At 47.9% G+C, this 24,309-nt stretch overlaps 1 protein-coding gene across 3 annotated transcripts in view; it reads left to right on the top strand.

Annotated features, from left to right (window-relative positions):
• The first annotated feature begins 1,123 nt into the window (after positions 1-1,123).
• The window catches only part of LOC140627252 (steryl-sulfatase-like), a 153,314-nt gene continuing 130,128 nt past the window's right edge, over positions 1,124-24,309 (top strand). For 2 of the 3 annotated variants that reach the window (XM_072815362.1, XM_072815360.1), the window contains exon 1: positions 1,124-1,223. The gene's annotated coding sequence lies outside the window, so the exon portion shown is untranslated. Of the gene's footprint in view, positions 1,224-3,408; positions 3,483-24,309 lie in introns of those variants that run through there. The other variant, XM_072815361.1, reaches the window with a different exon arrangement.

Raw genomic sequence — 24,309 nt, 5'->3', positions numbered from 1 at the left:
CCCAGGACCTACAAAACCATGCTTTCGCTGGGGATGTCTCACCAGTAGAGTTTCAGTATTGCATTCTTTCATTTTTTTTTTTAAGATTTGATTTATTTATTCATGAGAGAGAGAGAGAGAGAGAGGCAGAGACACAGGCAGAGGGAGAAGCAGGCTCCATGCAGGGAGCCCGATGCAGGTCTCGATCCCAGGTCTCCAGGATCACGCCCTGAGCCGAAGGTGGGTGCTCAACGGCTGGGCCACCCAGACGTCCCGCGTTCTGAGCTCTAAAGCATCCAGCAGCTGGAAGCCTCCTGGGGCGTGCTAGAGCGTTGACCACTAGCTTGTAAAACATCTCTGCAACAGGTAAGTTTTATAGAGACCCCGGGAGACCAGACATCCGCGGGGTGGTGATAGCCGGGTCCTGCTCGTTCATGATAAAATATTTCTTCAGGTCTCGGTACGCTGGCATCTTGGGTTCCTGGGAAGAATGGGAGCTATGTTAGCACCCACTACACCGTGGATTAATTATTCCAGAGCGGACCAGAGCCCGAGGCACGGGAAATAATTACAGCTGAGCAATGCTTTATTTATAGAGGTGGAATAATGGAATCAAAGCCCCAGCGTGTGGTTTTGCGATTCTTCTTTTCTTCTTCCAAATAAAACAGAGGGACGACAAAAGAGACTACTTCTCCTGGGAAGTTTTGTCTTTCTCGCCTGGGGTTTGAGCCCCTGTCTGTCCCCCCAGGACCTGGGAGCAAAGGGCTTGCCTGCCCGTCTGCCCCCCACGGGGTGTCCTTGCTCACCTCCCGGCCTCGGTGTCGCCCAGGAGTGTGGCTTCCTCGGGGCCCGCGGGCCGTGGGTCACCGATCAGGCAGCCGGCCTTGCGGGGCTGCACCCCCAGCCTCGGGGCGCCCGGCCCTTCCCCGCCGATGCCGCCCGCCGGCCGCTGCCCTCTGATGCGCGGCGAAAGCATGTGGCTGTGAGGGCAGCCCCGGCGGGGCCGGCGGGCGGTGCAATAGCCTCCTCCTGAGAGACGGCCAATCGGTGGCCAATTAGCCGGCGATGACTCGGGCCGGGCCGGCCGCGTATGGTGGCCGGGCCTGGGCGCCAGCCTCCGGGGCCTTGAAAAGCTGCGCGGCCCCGAGCCGAGGCGCACAGGGCCTGGGTCTCCCGGTGGCCTCGGCGTCCTCGGCGTCCTCGGTCTCCTCGCCGGCGACCTGCCCGCAGCCGCGCCACAGCTGGTGAGTCCCATCAATTTTCTCTCGCTGCTTCTCTGCCGCTCACACATTGGGACAGACGACGTTGAGCCAAGGGCTACCGCTCCTTTGGTGTCGCTGCTTCAAATGAAATCTAAGAGTCGCTCTGTCGGCCCCTTTCTGGAATGCTCCGACCGCATGCAGGGTGAGAGTTAATTAAACACGTCGCAGAGCTAAGCCTGAGCCCCGGGAGATGGCCTTGTCCGTGATCTTCCGTGCGAATCGTGAAACTTTGTCCCTTCCTACCTGTTGTGTTAAGGTTTTAAAACCTGTAGAACCGCCTACAAGAATTCATCTGTTTTCATTTGTCCCTTTGCCCTGAAACTGGGAGGTCTTCGGGGAGAAAGCAAGCGATTGCCAAACACTTTTCCTTCCTTCCTTTCTGGATTAAAGTGGTGGTTTGAAAACACAGGCTGGATACAGAGAATAATGGAAAGGCCAGAGGCAAGAAACCCAAGAGGAAATGAGCGAACGGAGAGGTGCGTTGTGTGCTGTAGGTTCCTCCAAAGAGAAATCGAATTAACTCTGTGTATCAGAATATGAGCATCAGTGCTTCCGATCCGGATAGGATGAACGTGAGGGAGATGTACCTGCCGTCGGGCATCTGCCCTGAAACGTTGGGGTTATCCTAAGCTTACGACGTGCTGCTTTTCTAAAGAGGAAACAGAATTATAGCAGCTCTGCTCTCTTTTTTTTTTTTTTTTTTTTTTGTAAGCTTTTTAAAAATGTTTTCTGAAATATTTATTTTTCATTTTAAGTGTCCGGATACACAGTCTGTCACGACTGAATGGTGTTCTCGAACACAAAAGCAGAACACGAGTGATCCCGGTTGGTAGATACGTGGCTCAACAGGCTTGTTTTTTGTTTTTTTTTAACAGTTTTGTTGTCGGGTGCGGGGTTCCTTAGTCCGGTGTTGGAGGCCGTGTTTGGCTGCGTAGACCATCTTCACGAAGGGGCAGGGTTAAGTAAGCAGTGATAAGTGGCTCAGAAATCGACCGCTCTTTATTCTGAAATTTATATGAGATATAGGAGATAAGCATGCAGGACAGCTTGAGCTTTGTAACGCATGGCACCCGCAATCCGGGAATGTGAGCCAGCCACACGTACGGTGTTGCCCTCCGCCCCAGATAAACCTTCCGTGCTGTCCTCCTGCAAGTGAACAATCCTAGTTAATCATGACGTCGAGTGCTTGCTTAGTTCTTATCTGGAATCAGCATTTTTCTATGGAGATTTATTTACTTATTTGAGAGTGAGAGAGAGACGCACGGCGGGAGGGGTGGAGGGAGAGGGAGAGAGACTCCCCAGCAGGCTCCCCGCCAGACACGGAGCCTGACAAAGGGTTTGACCCCATGACGCTGAGATCGTGACCTGACCCGAAACCAAGAGTCAGACACTCAACCGACCGTGCCACCTAGGCGCCCTGCAATATTTTTCGTGTGTGCATTGACTCCATCCTCTGAGCTAGCCCTTGAGGATTGACTTGGAGGGGTGATAAAAAGAATTGTCTTTGGAGATGATGTCACTAAAAATGGTGAAACTCTTCTTGAGACATTATTCCATTCTGTGGTCAGATAGGCAGCGCGTGCCTTGACAAACGCGTGATAGTACCTGACAGATTTTCCCCAGGAATTGGTGTCTACAGTGACATTAATATTTACCAACTGAGAAATTGCCCCATTTTCATTTATAATGAGATTATAACATAACAACTGGTGATATCAGGATCCAGAAATGTAAAAGCTTTCAGTGCATGGAAGAAAGGGAAAAAAAAAAAAAAAAAGATACAAGGACTCCTAATTTGCATTTAAAACTGAGTAATAAATGTCAGACGTCCCTTAAAAGGCTGATGTGAAGTAAGCATTAAAAGTTTGTGGGTAAAAACCTCAAGACCTGTCCTCCAGACCACTCTCCATCTCTGCTGTTTTGTTTGTGTCTTGTCCTCTCATTAACATTCCTACCTTGTTTGGAAATTAACCCTGTAAAACTTGGTGGCTGAGTCAACAAGCCCTTACCTGGCACCCTTGGGATTTAGGTAATGAAAGATTTTGCAATGATGACACAGAAGTCCAGTCTTCCCTCTGGAGTTGTCCAAGACGGAAAACAAACACTCAGTGTAAATACTGCAGGTGCCAATGTCAATAATAATTAGGTGCTTCTTATGAGGAGGAAGTGCAGGGCAGAGAGTCACACCGGGCTAATTCACTATAGCGCCCTTGACTTTCCACTCGGATAGAAAGCACGGAGGTAAGACGGAGGGGGCCCCGGGTCCGCTGTTCCTCTTGGTCGTTCCAGGGCTGGGGGGAAGTCGCGTGCAGAGATAGACGCAGGACTGGGACGTCCTCCTTCACAAGTGACTTGTCTGCCCTGGGGTTTCTCAGCTGTGGCAGTCAGCAGACCGAGCTGTGCTTGCAGGATGTTTAGACTCTAGGCACTAGATGCCATAGGACGCTGCCACCGCCCCCCTCCGCAATTGTCCGCAGACATTCCAAATGTTTCCTGGGGAGGAAGAGCCACCGTCGCTTGCTTAGAGGCCTGGAGACCAGCCTTGCAACAATTCTCAGCTGTTCCCCAAGGTTCCAGGAAGCTCTTGGGTTGTGCTGGAGGTTGTCCCGGCTGGTCTGACCTGGGTCGCCATTGGGCACGGGTGTCCTGTGTCTCTGATTGCCTCCTCTGTTGCAAGGGACATGTGGGCTTATACAAGGTGGAGTGACTTGGCCAGCATCCTTTTCAGTATAGGCGGGCTTTCCAGTGTCTCGTGCGTTGACTTCTTTTTTGTTGTTTTTAAGATTTTATTTCTTTGTTAGAAAGAAAGAGAGCATGAGCAAGAGGAGGGGCAGAGGGAGAGAGAGAAGCAAGGGAGCCTGACTTGGGGCTCGATCCCAGGACCCCAAGATCGTGACCTGAGCTGAAGGCAGATGCTTAACTCACTGAGCCACCCAGGCACCCCTTGAATCCTTTCCAAGAGCTCCCTTCTGAGTTACACACCTACGCCCCTTTGTCCATAACCAACAAGAACAAAAGAAAGAGGAGGATTGGAAACTAAGGTTTTGGGGTAGCTTATTTTTGTCAGTTCTGCAGCAACAAACAGGAAACTGATGTAAAATTGAACAGTCTGTATTCATCCCATGGAATGCAAATACTCATCCTGTTTTGCTGCAGAGGTATTTATATGTGTGACTGCAGGCGAGTGTCCAGGACGTCGTTTAGGGTGTGTTACGTGGCACATGCCCGCTCTGCCATTGTGTCTTTCCATATATGTGTGTCTGCGTGTTGCGTGCTGCTCGTCACAGCGCAGTATGTATGGATATCAAATCATTACGTGGTGTGCCTTGAAGTTCTCCGTCATCTGTCAATTATATCACAGTAAACTGGAATATAGGTTTGTCATTCAGTAAAACCAGAGAACAGATGAACATATTTGGCAAAGTTTTACTGAGATGTAACTGACATACAGTGTCAGGTGGGTTTAGAGTATAAGATGGATGATTAGATACACATCGTGATGACTCAATCCATATTGCAAAGTAAGTTCCGATAACATCCACCACCTCACGTGGGTACAGATTTTTGTTTCTTGGAATTGTTAGGAGGTGTAATACAATGAGCACGGTTCTATACAAAACAGGGCCCATTAGGAGCATCAGAAAGCATCCTAGGGGCAGCCCAACGTCGCAGCTGTCTTTTGCATACTTTTAATATATATATATATTTTAATTACTTTCCAAAATCTAAAAAAAAGAAAAAAAGAAAACACTGAACTGTGAAAAACACGTGGCTCCAAGAGTCTGTGTTTTGAGCCTGGGCAGCTAGAGTTCTAAATTTAAGCATGGAAAAGTTCATTTTGAGCCTGTGTGTGACTTTGAACCATCATGTGATAGTTGCACCATGTGCGTTTGTTTGTTTTGTTTTCCCATTTATGGTATCAAACTATGTCGCAATCCCCTCAGGGGTACCCTCCACCACCTCAAACCTCAGGACTTCGGTAAGCTCTGCAAGCTTTGCAATAAGATGAGAATAGTCAGAAGCTTAAATTCAGCCAGAAAAGCAGGGCTGAACCTGTGTGTCTTCTGGTCGCCATGCCCATTGATAAGCAGCTTCCGACCGCTGCTCCCCAGCTACTCCCCAGCCTGTGCACCTGGGAGGCAAGGACCACTTACTCAAATCTATGGGGGGTCACGATGGCCCAATCTGGGATTCCATGGCCGGGATACTGAACTGAATAGCATGTCTTGACTTTTGAAAGGCCAGACGTTGGGTTCCATTAAGCACAAATACAAAGTCATTGTTGGGTTAGCGAAGAAGTTAGTCGCTCTTCGGCGAGCACATGTTCTATAGGTCAGGGATTCTCAGCCCGAGCAGAGTCCATATTCAGGGTTGGATTATTCTTTGTTTTGGGTGGATTTTGCACATTGTGGGATATTTAGCTGAATCCTTGGATACTATCCAAGAGACACCAATAGCACCCTCCCAACTGTGACAAGCAAAATCACTCCAGACACTACCAAATATTTAAGGGGGGGGGGGGTAGAGTCACCCTGGTTCACAACCACTGGTATGGAAAAACACCAAAAAATTAATAGCAGAGTTTTGACCTAAAGCAGGCTTCTCCGCCTGAACATGACTGATTGTTCAGGCCAGATCATTCTCTGGCATCATGGACTGTCTTGTGCATCGTTGGGTATTTAGTAGCATCCCTGGCCCCTCCCCAGTGGAGGCCAGGAGCACTGTCCACAAGCTGTGACAGCCACAAATGTCTGCAGATATTGTCCAATGTCCCCCGGAAGGCAGAGTCACCCCCCCGTTGACAATCACTGGTTTGCCTGACGCGATACTGTGTGATGAGCCCTATTTTAAAGGCGGGAAAAACAAACCTGTGTTCTATAGATGTGTCAGGGTCAGGAGCTTTTGTGCCCCAGCACACACCGCATGTGTGACTCACCCAGGGGGTGTCAGAAGCCATCTGCTTCATGGGCATTCTGAGCCCTATCAAAGAATTCCCATATCACGAGGGCCGACTCACCATAGTCGGCATCATGAAGTGGATTCCTAGAGCTTCTGGTTGCAAAGTAGTCCCAAGTGACAAGCTCATTCATCAAGGAGGTTATAGTGGCAGGTGTCTAGAGCTGGGTGCGTGACTCAGGAGGTTTGGGGTTGACAGTGACAAACTCAGTGCGGCCTTACTCATAAATAAACTTCAGTGTTGTTATCTCTTTTTAATGCTTTTATTAATCGGGGTGAAATTCACATAGCACACAAATAACCATTGGAAAGAGTATAGGTCAGAGGCATTTAGTGCCTTCTAGCCAGTGCCTCTCTAGTTCTAGAACTCTGTAAATCATTCCCCCAAAGCCTCCATTCCCCCTGCCCTCAGCCCTCAGTAACCACAGATGTTGTTATATTTGCTTATTCAGGACATTTCCTGTAAATGGAGTCCTACGCCGTGTGGCCTTTTGTGACTGCCGCCCTCTACTCCGTCTCATATTTTGAAGATTCATCCACGTAGTAACAGGTGTCACAACTTTGTTCTGCGTTATGCCAGTTGATATCCTATTTTATGGATAGAAAGGGATTTTCTAGTTGTGCATGTGCCAAGGTCACAGAATCATGGGAAAAGCTGTAGGATCGAGGCCTGGTCTTTGTGAGGCTGATGGACATGATCCGTAGCTGCTGTTTCTGGCTGCTGATGGGGGCAGAGCACTGCATCTGAAAATAGTGGGGTTTGCATCCTGGGGAAAAGCCTGTAGTGTTGTCACTATTTTGCTGGAAGTCGATACTGTAGTAGTTGCTATCCGTTGCAAATTAGCACAAATGTAAGGGCTCCGAATACCACCCACTGATTACCTCGCAGGATCTGGAGGTCAGGTGTGTGGACATGGCTTAACTAGGCCCTCTGCTCAAGATCTTACACGTCTGCATCAAAATGTAGCCTGGGTTGTTTGGTCATGTGGACCTTGGGATCCTCTTCCAACCTTACGCACTCATAGTGTGTGCAAGTCTAGTTCCTTGTGATTGGGACACGGAGGTTTTAGTTCCCTGGGATTGACCCACCCTGTAGACATTTCACATTGTGACTGTGTCATCAACGCCTGTGGGACAGCATCTCTTCTGTTTGGAATCTGCGTTTGGCGATGCACCTGATTAGGCCAGGCCCACCCGCGATTTGGTTAGCAAGGTCAGCTGATCAGAGATCTCAAGCACACATGCAACATCCCTTCGCGTCTCCCATATCCTGTTGCTGAGAAGCACATCACAGGTCCCCTCGCTCTCAAGACGAGAGGATCACACAAAGGTGTGGGTACCAGGGGCTGAAAGCCGAGAGGCTATGCTGAGAAACGTGTGCTGCACAGGTGCCTTCTCGTGGGTGGAGCTGGGAGCCTAAATAAGATGTAGAAAACGTGTGCCAGGAACCGAATGACCTGGTCACCAACACACATTTGGAGAAAGTGACGTTTGTGCCAAGGTTGTCGGCACTGGTGCTCACTACCTCCTGTTAGCATCATTTATTTTCATTTGCTAATAACGAGCGAATGGGGGACCCACCACAGAGGGAATATCTCACAGTATGAGGCCAGCATCTGCTCGGAGTCCTCACAGCCTGTCCTTGTCTTGCTCGGGCACACGTCTGGGGGGCTGGCGACCCCTCTGAAGACGGACAGCGACCAAGAAGCGCACCTCCCAACCGGCAGGCTTGATGGGGTCGCCCGGGACTGCCTCTCCCTTTGTGCACCCATGGGTGTGCGCCCCCCACCACGCTGCTCCTGGGTTCGCCCTGGAGCCTACGCGCTGTCCTACTAGGCCACGTAGCGGCACGGGCTCTCTCACTGATTGGGCGCCCACCCTGAACGTGTTCCGGAACACAGGCTCGTGTCCCTGCACCCCGACGGGGCGGGGGGTTCCCACCCCCACCAGCTGTGGCTGCGAGCCCTGCTTCCAGTCACACTAGGGGGTTAGCCCTTGTGCACACCTCGATGTCCGGTGTAGTATGTTCATGTGACTAGAATTGATGGCAGAAGGTGGGATGAACAACCTAAAAAATCAGTTTGGGCAACAGCGTGTCTTTAATGCTTTTTTTGTTGTTGGCCTGCAATTTCCATACAGTACGATTAACCATCATGGAGAACAGGACTCAGAGGCATTAGCACATTCAACCACTGGCTGTCTAGCTCTAGATCTTGCTGAATCACTGCCCTTTCCCCCCATTTCCCTCTCCTCGGCCGATGGTAACCACAAATGTCACTTCTGTCTCTGGGCACTTGGATTCCGGACATCGTGTAAACAGTGCTCCGTGGCCTTGGGGACTGGCTCCTGTCACTGGGCACAGCGCGTCCAAGGTTCAGCCCTGGTGTAGCGCGTGTTGGTATTTTGTTCCATTTTGTGCTGAATCATACTCTGTTTCATGGATAGATTGTATTTTGTGTATCCATTTACGCGCTGTGGGACCCTCGGGTGCTTTCCACCTGCCGGGGGCTCTGAACGGAGCCGTGTGCGGGTGCACGGGCGTCTGCTCCCGGGCACAATCGCCAGGTCATGTCCTGGGGCTCTGCAACTCTTCGAGCTGCTTTGCACCACAGCTTTGAATACCTGCACATTTTCAGGGCGCCCGGGTGGCTCAGCGGTTCAGCATCTGCCTTGGGCCCAGGGCGTGACCCCGGGGTCCTGGGATCAAGTTCCGCGTCGGGCTCCCTGCATGTGGGTGGCCTGCTTCTCCCTCTGCTTGTGTCTCTGCCTCTCTCTCTCTGGGTCTCTCAGGAATAAATAAATAAAGTCTTTTTTAAAGCTCCCTTCTCAGGCCTGGAAATCCCAGCTGGCCTCCCAGGACTGCGAGTTGGGAAGTCGAATTGCTTCCTGAGTTTGAATTGGGCCTGGGGCTGGGAGCAAACAGGCCGGCCGGGACCCATCCCCAGCCAGCAGCTCTCCCAGGGGGTCACCCCCGAATCTTTCGGCACCTGGCTCCTCCCCTGCGGTATGTCACTGCCACCTGGGTCCGGGGACAGAACCATGGGCTCCGAGGTCTGGAGGACGGAGCAGTGCGCCGTCGCCTTAGGAGTATCCAAGTCCAGGCCTCTCAGGGGCCGTTACGTTTGGCTTTGCTGTGCTGCTTTCCATCGCGCTTCCGACGCCCGTGTCCTCGCCCTCGGTACAATTGCATCCAGCTGACAAATTATGAGATTAGGGATTTTATTAGACATAATAGCAGAGAAATGGCTGAGTGAGTAATTACAAATTATCCTCAGCAAAGAGTGCTCCTGGCCACTGCCCAGCCATTCATCAGGCCGCGGCACATCTCCTGGTACAGGGCGGGACGTGGCACCCACGGGCCACCTCATTATGTATTTGATCGGATCCATTGCACAGATCGACAATGCCGAGTCCTGGGGGCCTTCTGTCAAGACATACAGAAGTCCCCACGCTCCCAGCTGCCTGCAAACTACCTGCCAGGGAACGTAGCGGAAGCTCTTCCTGTAACTTTAGGTCACGCCTTTTGCATTTGCATCTTTCATGCCGAATGAATCTTGTGCATAAAGTTATACTCGGAGAATAATGTTTTGTGTTGCTTCAAGTCGGGACCTAAGGTGGAGAGGTGAACGCCGCTTCGATCTGTAACAGTTAAACAGTAGGGATATTTGGGATCACTCGCGCGGCCTTTTTATATTTTGCTACCAACGTCACGGTCGTTCAGCAGCCTGCTTGCAGTGGTGCCAACCATTACTTAACTATATGCATAGAATTAGGATTTTGTGTTTTTTATTTTTATTTTACTTTTTTTAAGATTATTTATTTATTCATGAAAGACACAGAGAGAGAATGAGGCGGATACACAGGCAGAGGGAGAAGCAGGCTCCATGCAAGGAACCCGATGCAGGACTCGATCCCTGGACCCCCAGAGTCACACCCTGGGCCGAAGACGGGTGCTAAACCCAGGCATCCCGCAGATTTTGTGTTTTTTAACCAGACCTGTAGCCTCCCCCATGCAGGGATACTTCCCCGAGAGAGTTTTCCCTATGGCACATCGTTTATTATATTCCCACATCCATCATCGTGGCGTGCAGGAAACACAGCTCGTTTCCGGCAACGATGCGCAGTTGGTGCTTCTTCCAGGCACGTCACAAGAACGGAGATCCTGCAATGGACCTTCTCGCCACACGCTTGGAAGCCAAAGCCGACCGCTCCGGGCTGCATTCGTGGGAAGCTTGCTTAGAAATAGCGCTCTCTGTCCGTGCCTCCGTGTACAATATAGCGAAAATTGAATTTAAGTCGATTTGACTGGAGAGAACCGGCACCGCTGGCAGCCTTTTGATAATAGAAATTAGACGGTGATCTGAAAACCTCCACCCTCGCAAGGAAGTAATCTTGAAGATACTGTTCTCTCTTTGGGTATCTTACTAATAGGCGTGACGTCGGGGTATCCGTGAACTCTGAGAGCGTCAGGTGTGCACATTTCCAACAGGGGCGATGCACGGCGCCCGGGGGGGCTCAGCGGTTGAGCGTCTGCGTTCAGCTCAGGGTGTGACCCCGGGGTCCTGGGTTCGAGTCTCGCATTGGGCTTCTCCGTCTGCCTGTGTCTTTGTGTCTCTCGCAAATAAACAACATCTTTAGAAAAAAAAAAAGAGGCGTGATGAACAACATCCTGCATGTCCCCGCCCCCCGAAATCTGCAGTCTCTCCAAGCCACCCTGTCCCCGAGTCTGCACAGCCTGCTGCTTCCCTGTCCTGGCTCCGCTGCCGAAAGAGACCCTGGTGAGGCTCCTTCCCAGTTGAGGCGTCCCGCAGCCGCCCGCCGTCCTGCTGGCGTCCCAGGAAGCTGCCTGCCCGGCTCGACGGCCCGGTGGGCAGAGCCTCGGCGCCTTCACCCGCCGCCCACGGAGACCACACGAAGCAGCCTGTGTGGACGCATCCGTCGTGAGGGCAAAGCTAGTTAGGGCAGCAGGGCCCACCGAATCCCCGTTGCCAGAGCAGGTCCCAGCAAGCCTGTGACATGCTACAGTGTAGACCCACAGGAGCCTGGGGAGAAAATTCCATCCTGTCTCCACGTTCACATTCAGCAGAAAGGATAAGAATCAAACAAGGTGCAGCTCCTTATGCCGTGGACGGGGGCCCATGAGGACGCACTCTAGTCGAAGGGAATATATTTGTTTTAAAAAATGCAGTCGGAGTTGGTAAAAGGCATGTTTACAGCGCGGAGGCACATTTTCCACGTCATTTAATTCACCCGCTCGTATGATCCGGTGGTTTTTATCAGGTTACAGAGTCTTGGGAGCGCCCTAAGTGAGCGCGAGAGCACGTTGATCACCCCACAGAGAGCCTCACGCCCGCGTCCTCTTCCCCGTGACGTTCCCCTGCCTGAGCAGGCATTCAAGAAGGCACATTTCTCGAGGGGTCACCCAGTTTCTTAGAACCCACGGCGCATGAGTACTGCCCTCGGGTTGTTGATGGCCATCGGGTGACCTCCCTCTACGGCCGGACCCTATAATCATTGTCCTAGAAAGACCCAGATCTCAGTGGCTCGGGGAAGGGGCAAGGAAAGCTCTGCGTGCTGCGTGTCTCCGTGAGCCCTGCTTGTCTGCCTTCCTGCGCAGTCACGTCGCCCTTCTTGTACCATGGCTCCTGCTTTGTCCCCCTCTCTGGTTCTTTCCCAGCAAAATGCCTCTGGCATTCTTTCCCACACGCGGGCCCTTAAGACTGATTTTCCCTGAAGCAAGTCAACGCCCCCGTCAAGGAATCCGCCGTCCCTCGTACATCTCCAGCTGCTATCATCTGGACAAATCTATGATTTTTCTCCCCAGAGACAGAGCTAAGAATCCGAGTAAGGGAAATGCACTGCACATAGGCAGATTGCAGCCTTGTAAATACAACCCCAAACTTTAGATGTGCACGTGGGAGGCCGCCGGGGGATTGTTTGGGTAGGGATTCTCGAGAGCAAACGTCCCAAATGCTGGGATTTGGGCACATACAGCGGAGCAGCAGGCCTGCCCCGGACGGCGAATAATGAGTTCCTGCCTAGAGCTAGCAGCTGGCAGAGAGGCCCGACCTGCGGGGATCCGGGACGGCAGCCATCGGACGTCCGCGGGGAGTCTTGCCCCGCGAAAGGCGGAGTATCTGCTGAACTCTTTTCTTTCCGGAAACTTCATCCCCCGGATACAAATATTGCTGTGAAACTGTGACAAACAAGGAAGAATGGGCTGGTGAAGGGCCACGGATGCGATCCTTGGGAAGAAGGGACCGTCCTCTTCTAAAACCTGTAATTAGTCAATGACCAGCGTCCTTGGGCAGGTGCCCTGGGGTGTAGAGTCGTTTCGATAAAAAAAAAAAAAATAGAGATGTTGTCCCCTGGCCAGCGACTCTGAAAAAGGGACGGCGCAAGCTGCAGGGTGTCCTCAAACGGGGACGGCCACGCGGCCCTACGGGGATCACTGGATCTCCGCGGAGAGCACAGGCATTCCGACCCGGAGTCTCTGGTTTCTAAACCCAGTGGAGGATGAAGCAGGAAAAGTCAGTGTTCCTACCTGTTAAAGTCCCTTCTGGACAAGCATATGGTACCAGAGATTAGTCACCTTGTGCTGTCATGACTGGCCAAGGCTCAGCGGGTCCTTAGGGCCAGGCAGGTGGTGTTGGTTGGATAGCAGAGACGTGGGGTTGTGCTGTACTTCCAGCTGCTGCATGTGCGACGTTGGGTGGGACACCCACCCTCCATGGGCTCCATCCAGGTCCTTGGGTGTTAACTCCCAATGTTACTGCAGTTCTAGAGTCAGTCCCTGGGGGTCGAACCACAACACCCATGTCCCCCAAAGCTCCCAGGCTAAAATCTGAGATCCAGTGTCCTGAGTTTACAGCTGGCTGTAAATCCAGGTGTTAATTTAATGAATGGCACCGCACTTTTAGGGGGGTGGGGCGCAAATCAAGTATTAGGTAATTTATAAAAGTCTTCCCCCGAAAGAGCTGGCATGTGCCATAAATTCCCCCCAGCCACCCAAGATTGATAATTTTACACTGAAAGCAAGTAATTATGAATCTGCCTCTAAATCACTTTTTAAAACCCACACTCAAAAGTTGACAAACTGTCCTCATAAGTCAGACACCACTTATCAGCCCGGTACCAGCAAGCATAGCCCAAAGCTGGCGTCTGTCATGGATGGCGTGTCTGTCAAAGCCCTGATTCATCTGTGCCTGTAGAGAAGGGGGTGTTTGACGTCCGCCAAGGAAACCCTTCCTGTGTGAGTCAGCGGGGCGAGTATGTCTACCAACCAAAGAATATGGGACTCTATTCCATGGTAAAAGGCACAAAAATGGTATTTAACCATTTATACGTTCAAAGTCCTACAGGTATTAATTCAATATAACATCATGTGTAGCATCGAATGTTAAGATTATAGAGACCGGTCTCCCAACTGTTGGGTCCTCGAGGTAAAACGGAAACCTGTCTGGTGATGCTCTCCTCATGAAAACGCCCGTGAATAGGATGATGTCAGGCCAGGAAAGGGTAAGGATGAAGAATGACAGGCACTGTTTTAGGGAGCCGTCTGGGAAGCTAGCTGTCCAGGAGGCGTTGACATGGGCAGCCACATGATGTGATCTGATAAAGGGCAGGAATTGGCAAAGATGTGCCCTGGTGTGCCCTGATGCAATTGCCTAACCCATGGCCTAGTCAGTGTCCACTGCCACACACCTGACCGTCACCACCAGACACCCAGTAGAACATGAGCGCACACCAGCATCATGGCGTTTCGGGTTTATTGAGTTATCACCGGGCTTCCAAGCCAGCCAACAGCGGTGTCCGGAAGCTCGCCGTCATGGCTGAGATGAAGTTTATCCTATGAGTTGATGACAGACGGATGACCTCTTAAGAAACCATTATAATTAATTGTGTTACACGTTGGTTCTGTGTTTTGATGATCTACTCAACTGTTGCGTACGGAGTTTTCCCCATTTATATGTCAGATGAAAGAATGAGCATTGGTGTATCCTTTGTAACTGGAAGGAGGGATATACCGGTGATCATAGATTTGGGAACTGCTGACATTTCGCCATATTGGCTTTATCTATCCAGCTGTAAAGTTGATGACTGTTTGACCCTGCCTTGCATGAGGCAGGTATTCAGCAGCGCATCCCCCAGCAGGCCGCAGGAACCGTCGGGAGCTAACTGAAAGGAAGCCAAAGACAACTGTTGTGCACAGGACGTGTTGACCAGTATTGATAATGTGCCCTCCAGTGCCCATTGCCCAGCATCCCCTCCCTGACCCCACCACGGGATGACTATTCCTTATATGGGGTAACTCCAACCTGAAGCTCCCTGCAGGCCTGCGGGATAGCTTTTGTACCAGTGTACATGACTACGGTCACGACTAGTGTTAGTTCTGGCCTTTGACCCGTCAGGTCTTTTTACCTTCACCAGGAGAGATTGTCTTCTCAGTCGCACCACCTGTTACCAGAGGGCTGGGTGGGATGCTGGATAGGAATGTGGTTGGAACAATAATGAATGCCTGTGGGTTGTATGAGCTCTCTGGGGTGTGTTGGTGGATGCTGGTTTGACAAACAGTAGAAATGAGGCCGTGAGACATGTGACAGCCTGCGGGCATGAGAAAAATAGGTAAATTCTGGGTCAGCTCCACTTGCCCTCCCTTCCCTTCCTCCCTGGGCTGTAGGAGGGAGAACTAGGGACACCCATCTATTCTTTTTTTCTTTTTCTTCTTTTTTTTTTGTATTATTATTATTTTAATGCAGTTAACCTACAGCATTATAATAGTTTCAGGTATAGAGTGAAGTGATTCAGCGCTCCCATCCAGCATCCAGTGCTCATCACAAGTGCACTCCTTCATCCCCATCACGTCTTTCACCCATCCCCCCGACCCGCCTCCCCTCTGATGAGCATTAGTTTCTTCTCTAGAGTTTAGAATCTGTTTCTTTTTTTTTTAATATTTTATTTATTTATTCATGAGAGATACACAGAGAGAGAGGCAGAGACATAGACAGAGAAAGAAGCAGGCTCCATGCAGGGAGCCCCATGTGGGACGCGATCCCAGGACTCCAGGATCAATCACACCTTGAGCCAAAGGCAGACTCTCAACCGCTGAGCTACATAGGCGTCCCTAGAATCTGTTTCTTATTCCACCATAGGCATGCACACGCACACACACACACTACATCTTCTTTATCCCTCATTCATCTACCAATGGGTAGTTGAGTTGCTTCTATAATTTAGCTGTTGTGAATAATGCTACAATAAACATTGAGGTGCATGTTGTCTTTTCAAATTAGTGTTTTAATATTTTTTGAGTAAATACCAAGTAATGGAATCACTAAATCACATGGTGATTCTATTTTTAATTTTTTGAGGAACCTCCGCAGTGGCCGCCCCAGGTTGCATTCCCACCAACAGTGTATAGGGTTTTTCTCCACATCTTCACCGACACTCCGTTCATGTGTTTCTGATTTTAGCCATCCTGATCAGGTGTGAGCTGATACCTCGCTGTGGTTTTGATACGCACTTCCCCGCTGATGAATGATGTTGAGCATCTTCCTGCGTGTGTGTTGGCCATCCGGATGTCATCTTTGGAGAAATGTCTATTCGTGTCTCGTGCCCATTTTATAAAGTTGGATTTTTTGTTTATTTGTGTGTTCAGTTGTATAAGTTCTTTATATATTTTGGATACTAACCGTTTATTGGACAAATCATTTATAATAATCTTTTCCCTTTCAGGAGGTTGCTTTTCGTTCTGTTGATGGTTTCCTTTGCTGAGCATAAGCTTTTTATTTTGATGTGGCGTTGAGACGTTATTTTGATAAACGTGTTGAGACTTTTCTTGTGGCATGATTTGTGATCTCTTCTGGAGAACGTTCTGTGTGCACTTGGAAAGATAGGTGTGTTCTGCTGTTTTAGGGTGAAATGTTGTGAATATGTCTCTTAGATCTATCTGGTTCAGCGTGTCATTCGAAGCTACTCTTTCCTTCTTGATTCGCAACTTGGATGACCTATCCATTAATGTAAGTGGGATGTTAAAGTTCCCTATTCTTATTGTATTACTATGGCTTACTTTCTTTATATTTGTTACTTTATATATACATATATATAAAAATATATATTTATATATATACTTTATATAGCTGCTTTATATACTTGGGTGTTCCCACGTTGGGTGCATGAATATTTAGAATTATTATATCCTTTCCTTGAATTATTCCCTTTACAATTGCACTTTCTTCGTCTCTTGTTACAGTCTTTGTCTTAAAGTGTATTTTTTTCTGGTATAACTACTGCTACCTTGGCTCTCCTTTCACTTCCGTTTGATAGATGCTTTTCCATCCTTCACTTTTGATGTGCTTCTATCTTTGGATCTGACATAAGTCTTGTAGGCAACATACAGATAGGTCTTGCTTTTTTATCCATTCCATCACCCTACGTCTTGATTGCAGCATTCGGTCCATTCACATTGCAAGTAATTATTGATAAGTATGTACTAATTACCATTTGTTGCTTGTTTTATAGTTCTGTTAATAGTTTTTGTCTGTTCCTTCTTTCTGAGAGTTCCTCTCAGGGCTTGGTGGCTCTCTTTAGTAATGTACTTAATTTTTTGTGTATCTATTCTGGTTTTGATTTGTGGTTATCATTAGGTTTATATATAACATCTTATGCATATATTAAATTGATGGATGTTTAGGTTTATATCTATTTTTTACTCTTCTGTCAGCCACATTTTAGGTATATGGTGTCATACTTTACATCCTTTTATTCTGTGAATCCCTTGACTGACTTTTATGGATATACTTAATTTTACAGCTTTTGTGCTTCCTACTCTTCTTACTTGTGGCCTTTCCTTTCTGCTCAAAGAGTCCCCTTTAACATATCTCACTCATATGGCTGGTTTAGTGGTGATGAATTCCTTTAACTTTTGTTTGCCTTAGTGTGTTTTCATTTTTTATTATTATTTTTCTCTCACTCACTCAGTTTGATTGCTTTCCATTACTCTGTCCACCAGCTCACTGATTCATTCTTCTGCTTCCTCTAGTCTAATATTTATTTCGTCTTGTGTGTTTCTAATTTCAGTTCTTGAGTTCTTCATCTCTGATTGGTTCATTTTTATATTTTCTGTCTCGTTGAGGGTGCTACCAAGATCACTTTTAATTCTCTACCAAGCATATTGCTTATCTCAGTTTTGCTTAGCTTTCTTGCTAGGATTTTGTGCTGTTCTTCATTTGTCTCCTCGGTTTCTCTAAGTCTCTGCACGTTTCTTGGTGTGTTAGGAAAGTCACCTGTGTCTCCTGCTCTTGAAAGTAGTCACCTTATGTAGAAGGGGAGGAGGGCGGGGGTTGGGAGTGAATGGGTGACGGGCACTGGGTGTTATTCTGTATGTTAGTAAATTGAACACCAATAAAAAATAAATTAAAAAAAAAAAAAGAAGAAGAGATCCTGTAGCACACCGTAGTGCAGTGTCCCCTGCTCACCAGAACCTGGTGCTTCAGGGGTATCTCCTATGTGTGTTCTGTGCACCCCGCTGTTGTGGCTGAGCTGTGTTTGCCTTCATGCCAATTGTGTGCAATGGCTCCTTTTGTCTCTGGGCAGGGTTTGATCCCTGTGTTGTTAGGGGCCAATCTGTGGTCACCTTGGACCTGAGCAGGTCAGACCATGCATTTTGCAGATATGCAATAACACCAAACTGCAGGACACTTTCCCCATGTTGTCCTGAGAAGCTTTCGTTGGTGGGTAGGGCCTGCAGTCAGACCAGATATCTGCCCCCAGCCTGCTGCCGACACGCCTCCATTCCTAAAGAAGGCTGCTTGTAGTAGGCTGAGTAGTGACTCCTCCAAACCATGTTATTCCTGGAACCTCAGCATATGACGTTATTTGGAAATAGAGTCATTGCAGATGTAAATAAATACTTGTGAAGTTATGGTGTGGTCATAGTGGAGTGAGACGGGCTCCAATCCAAGATGACTGGTGTCCTTATAATGAAAATACTAGACAGACATCTATGGAAGGAAGATGATGTGCAGACATATAGGGGGAAGTCCATGTGACAATGGAGACAGGATTTAGGGTCATGCATCTCCACGCCAAGGCATGGCAGGGATTGCTGACAACTGTATATATGCTATCTTACTGCCTTTTTTAAATAGGTTGATATTTATAAGAAATCCTTTCTCACAGCTCCTCATTTCCAGTTCTGTGTTGAACTTATGATTACCCAAAGACTACTATTCGTAGCTCCTCAAGAGTAATCTCCAAAGAAATGTGTGGGAAATATCAGAAAGGGAGACAGAACATAAAGACTCCTAACTCTGGGAAACAAACTAGGGGTGGTGGAAGGGAGGAGGGCAGGGGGTGGGGGTGAATGGGTGACGGGCACTGAGGGGGGCACTTGACGGGATGAGCACTGGGTGTTATTCTGTATGTTGGCAAACTGAACACCAATAAAAATAAATTTATAGAAAGAAAGAAAGAAAGAAAGAAAGAAAGAAAGAAAGAAAGAAAGAAAGAAAGAAAGAAAGAAAATGGAAAAACTGCCAAAAAAAAGAGTAATCTCCAGACCTCATTATACAATGAATTTAAGATATAAGTCCAGCAAACATTTTATGAAACCCCCCTCTGTCTGCTGCTATACACAACCTTTAGAACAATGCAAATACAAAGATATGGAAAATCATATACTCAGTTTATGGAGAGGACATGTAACCGTCACCCCCATTGCCACCAAGTGCTGTGACTCAGAGGGACAAAATCACTCACCCAAGATCAGTTGACTTATTCCACAGTTAATAAAGTCATAGCCCTGGAATTGGTATCTTGCTAGGCTTGGTTTCCATAGTTGTGGTTTTTCTACGACCTGTGGTATACAGCATATTACAGGACCTGTTCATTGCATCTACAGTGGATTTTGGCTACTGGAGAAGTTTCCTTTATATAGTGCATGGATGAGAATAGTCGATTCCAATATTCTCCCATTTATTTTTTAGAAATGTCAAATTGCCAACTAAGCCTGTGAAAATTATAGTACCCTTTGTATAGATTGAAAACAATAGCAACTGTCCCATCCAGAGCAGGCCCGAAGGTGGCCTGACTAAAACTAAGGCAAGGCAAATCAAGTTGGTTGGCAAATTTAAAACCATCCCCATGGCACAAGAGACAATTCAGTGATTATAATTATTTTCCCCCATTGGGTCACCATTATTATGTTTATCTGATTTAAGGAATTTGTTTTGTGTCATAAATCTATAAAACTCAGCCCTATTTCAGGCATAAATGCTACTTTATAGTTTGACTCAAGTACTAAAAATCATAAGATTTTGGATTATGGACTTGAAATAAACCTAGCCTGCTAGCAATATGACTGAGTGTCCACCATGTGAAATGGGAAATACAACATAGTTTTTGTTGCTTTTTCATTGTACTTTGCCAGTTAAAAATTTGTGTCTGCAGGAAAGGGGCCTCTGAATTAGGAATGCAACTGTCTGATTTGGTTGGATAATCCAGATGTTCTTCATGTATAGAGTGATATCTTGATACTCTGATTAACTCCCAGTTTTTCCACAATCCCAGGTAACACAAGCTTTCAGCGTATGCTGAATATCGATATACATCTACAATTTCTTATCTGTAGCCCTGAGGGCCTGATGTATGTTAGAAATCATAATTATGCATATTTTATGAGGATAGTACATGCCTTTGCCGTATGTCACAGAACACCCTCATCAAGTGGGGACAGCACTCAGTAATCAAACACATTAGTATTCCTGCAGAAAAATGTATGACTATCCCTCCAAATGGGGTATATGAAGACAACAAGTGCTGTCATTGTTCACTGAAACTATATTTTTATAGTAATATAGTAATAATAAATGAAACTCTATGATAATAGAGTCTCAGTACTCTGAATAATTTTATTTCTAAGAAAAACATCAGATACAGCCAAGTCAAAATAAATCAATTATCTGTATGTGTCCCTGTAATGTATGTTCATGATCTCTGGATGCTTGATTACCTTTCATGAAGAGGGTAATCTAGGGCCACCATAGGGCTCTCATTAGGTGGTAGTTAGCCATGTGATCAAGGCTAGGGGATAAGAGTCTCCAGAGATGAATGGTATCGTGAAAGACAAGCCTCTAAAAGACATCTTTCATTGTCATCTGTCTTGTTAAACTACCATCATCTCTGGTTCCTGAGGCCAACAATCAACAGGTCACATTTCAACCGTATGTAGGTCAGGGGTTGGCAAGCACATTCCATATAGGGCCACATGGTAAGTATTGTCGGCTTTGAGCATCCCATTTGCTAGCAGTGGAAAAGTAGCCATAGACGGTATATGAAGGGATAGACGTGACTGTGTCCAGTAACACCTTATTTACAAGAATAGGCAGTGGGCTATGTTTAGCCCACAAGTCATACTTTGCCAAAACTTGTTCTGTGGGATTTTTTTTTCACTCTTGTTGAGAAGTTTATGATCATTAACACCACTATTATCCTTGTGCTTATTAGTGTAGCAAACAGTTGTAGAAAATGTTTATTTGCAAAATTCCTTGCTCAAAAGGCCATAGCATAGATTTCACATTAAAGAGCAAATAAGTACCTAAAGCGTTGCATTTCATAGGAACTATGTGAGCAGGAACACCAGAAACTCTATTATTTCATGGTTTGCACCTAGCCCAGCATATTTCTTATTGGTATGCTGGTCCTTGGATTACTCAGAAAATATTCTCTGGAAAGTCCTTCTTCACATGATGATGAGACAAGAAATTGAGTCCACATAGCAATCATCTTGGCTGTTGGTTTTTCTAATCAATGAGTGCTCTATCCTGCCTTTGCCTGAGGCATTGACACACCTAGGGACCAGCAGGCTGAGCTTGAAGACCTCTCTCCCTCGTTTTTGAGGGTTTGCCTAGGGTTGTAGGTTGGCGGGAAGCTGGGGCGGTTTCATCATATTGTACATGTATTGAGGACTAAAGCTCTTATCAGCTCTTGTTTTGTGTTGAGACCCAGGAAATAGATTATGGGACAAGGCGAGTTTTGGTGGTGATGGTGGGAGTTCTTAGGATCCACACTTGTAAGGAAGATGAGGCAGAGGGAGAAGTTGGGTTGTCATGCCCTGACGAAAAAGACCTCAGCCTGTTTGGGAGGGAGCTCTGGAGCTGGTAGGGCCCTCAGAGTTGTCTCAGTTTGAAGAAAGGAGGGTGCACATTTGGGCCCAGCCACGTTGAAGGTGGGGGAATGGCATCACCTTGGGGAAGTTCCCTGCTCTCTCTGGCTGAGAGCGTTTCCCAAAGACACACTTAGCTGAGAGCCATCCGTTCCCAACACGACGAGCAGCTGGCAGGGAAGGTGACCTCTGCCTTCACTTGCTGTCAGAATGCTTGCTGTGGCATCCCCAAGGGTCTTCTCCTTGCAGAGTCCTCAACGCCATATCCCACTCCTTCGTGTTCAGAAGATGGTTTTCACTGTGGGTTTCCTTTAGGTTCTTAAACCCCTTCAGTCTGTCCTCTGAGTATTCACACTTGGCTTGTGTGTGTACAATACGACTATATTCTACATGGCCACCATCGCTGGTGAGAGACGCTTCCTCTCCTTCCCCTCACTGCTACTCGTGGGGTGTCTTGAACTCTTCTGGACGGTTTCCCAGTGTAATTAAGCCTGGTGTCACAATAAAGCAGCTTCATCCTAGCCGGTAGCAGAGGCTGGTAGGTTAACATAACAATCGGATACCGCCAGTCTCTTCAGGTTGGGTTTTGCTGCCACGTACAACTTGGAGTTCTCAAACATTTTCTAATTTCCAGGGCTTTTTACATCTCAAAATCAAGGACAGGGGTTGGTGGATGCCGACTACATCCTTAGACCCCTGTTGTGGTTTGCAGTCTTAGACAACTGAATGGAGAGGGGCTGGAGAGTGATGGACCGATGACCGAGTACATGACAGTTACGATGGTGATAGATAAACAGAGACAGGAAGGGGTAATGAAGCATGCTTATGATTTGTGAATTCACCAACTCATCAGCGTACGGGTTCCTGATAATAAAGCAGATGTCACCTCTTGGTCTTCAGTGTTTTGTTCTGTGACTATAACTTGGATTGTAAGTTATGTCTAAATAGACGTATTTTTGTGTAACTTACCCTAACAACGGTGGGACCATCATTGATACATACCTTGTTGCTGCGTGTGATTGTTGGCAGAAACTGGACGTGACCCCTCGCTCCCCTCCCAGCTTCTTTTCCTACCTCTGTGATCACACCCACTTTAGTGATTATTGGACCAGTGGTCATGCAGTTTCCAAACCTTCACTTGATGGCTTTGGGGACCAGCACACTCTTTGTGGTGGAAGACTGGGTGGGTGATTCTCTCTGTTGAGGGGCTGTCCGGTGCATCATACGATATTTAAGAGCATCTCTGGTCTCTACCCACTGGATGCCAGTAGTACCTACCCAATCGTGAGAACCAACAATGTCTATAGACATTGCCTAATGACTCCCATGGGGCGGAATCACCACTGGGTGAGAACGATTCCACTACTGTTTTGAAAACTGTCCTTTGAGCCTGGGCCTTTAGATTTTCCTGTGCTGTTCCTCTTCTGCAGGTGGGGTTTCTTGCAGTAATACTGCTGTGATAGGCATTGTGACTTAATCTCCTTCTATCTATTTCTTCTTTTTCGTCACTCCCCAGGGGTAGTAAGCACAAAGTATCTAACATGGGTCAAAGGGTTTCCATGCTGTTACCTCAAAATCTATTTTCTGTAAATAAAAGGAGTGGGCAAGAGAAAGGAAAATGGTGATTTGGATCTCTCCTGCCTCGCAAGGGGGAGTCACCCGAATGTTCAAATCCTCATCCATACGATCTTAGTCTTGCCGAACAATGTCATGGTGAGTGGGCTGAAGAGATGACCCTACCCGTTGGCTCTGTCATCCCAGCAGTGCGAGGTTAAGGATCAGTGTTGACAGCACAGCATCCCGTTTCAACAAGAATCCGCCATGAAATGCCATGCTGGAAGATTGATTACGGTTTCAAATGCCATCTCTGGGGGGGGGTAGGGGGGTGGATAACATTTCTGGGACACTGATTGAACCTGAGAAATTGTTGTTGGAAGCTTAACTTCCATAAAGCATGATCGGTATTTAGAAAAATCCACAAAATAGTGATTTTTTCCCAGTGTGCTATTCTCTTGTGAATATGACTTAACGGGTGGGATTATACTTCACGTTTTAAAGCTTGAACAATGGATTTATAATTGTTTCAAGGCATATGCTAAATGCCAACGAACTAAAAATACATAGACTTGGGTAGATTCAAGTCCGCCTTCACGGGCAGGACTCGAGAGCACGGTCGAGGAACTCTGCGTGGAGAGTCAGACAGTAAATATATTCAGCTGTAGCCAGACACGCTCTTGTGCAGCTGGTGAACTCCGACGTGACCGCGTGGAAGCAGCCACTGATGATAAAGCCACCGCGAGTGGGGTGGTCGTGTTCTATCTAGCACACCGTCTTTGTGGACACCGAAATACGGATTTCATCCACTCCTCACACACCACAAAGTTTGCTTTTTTCAACCATTTAAAAATGTGAGAAACGTTCTCCCTTGGTTATGAAAACAGAGAAGGGATGGTCCCGCGAGTGAGCGTTTGCAAGCCCAGCTCTGTTCAGAAGATACTTGCTGAGAGCTGCCGCGGTGAACAAGTGGCCCCTGAGCTCTTGATCCTTAGAGCCTGCGGGAAGGACACATAGCAAATAAGAAGAAACCACCTACGTGCGTCATTACGCACCTAGTGATGAAGGCTCCCCAGGGGGAACCAGGTGCTGCGGCACTTAGCCATGGGGGGATACATTTGCTTGGTGTTTGTAATCAGGGGGGCTTCTCGGAGGTGGTGGCTAGTCAGCCGAGGCCTGGAGGCAAGCGGGGGTTAGACGGAGAGTGGAACGAGCCGTGCGAGAAGGGACATCCTCCTGGAAGAAGGGGCTTGTTGCACGGAAGCATTTCAGCGTGTGCCCTTGCAGCGTCTGATTCTTCTTCCTTTGAATGAACTCACAGGCTGAGCCCGGGGCCCCTCGATTGCGTCTGCTGAGAGCCTCTCCCGCCACTGTGCCCGCACTCGGTGGCCTCGG

This window comes from Canis lupus, chromosome X, assembly GCF_048164855.1.
Source record: "Canis lupus baileyi chromosome X, mCanLup2.hap1, whole genome shotgun sequence".
Lineage (NCBI taxonomy): Eukaryota > Metazoa > Chordata > Mammalia > Carnivora > Canidae > Canis > Canis lupus.
The sequence above is the reverse complement of the archived record's forward strand: the minus strand, read 5'-3'. Positions and strand labels throughout refer to the sequence as shown.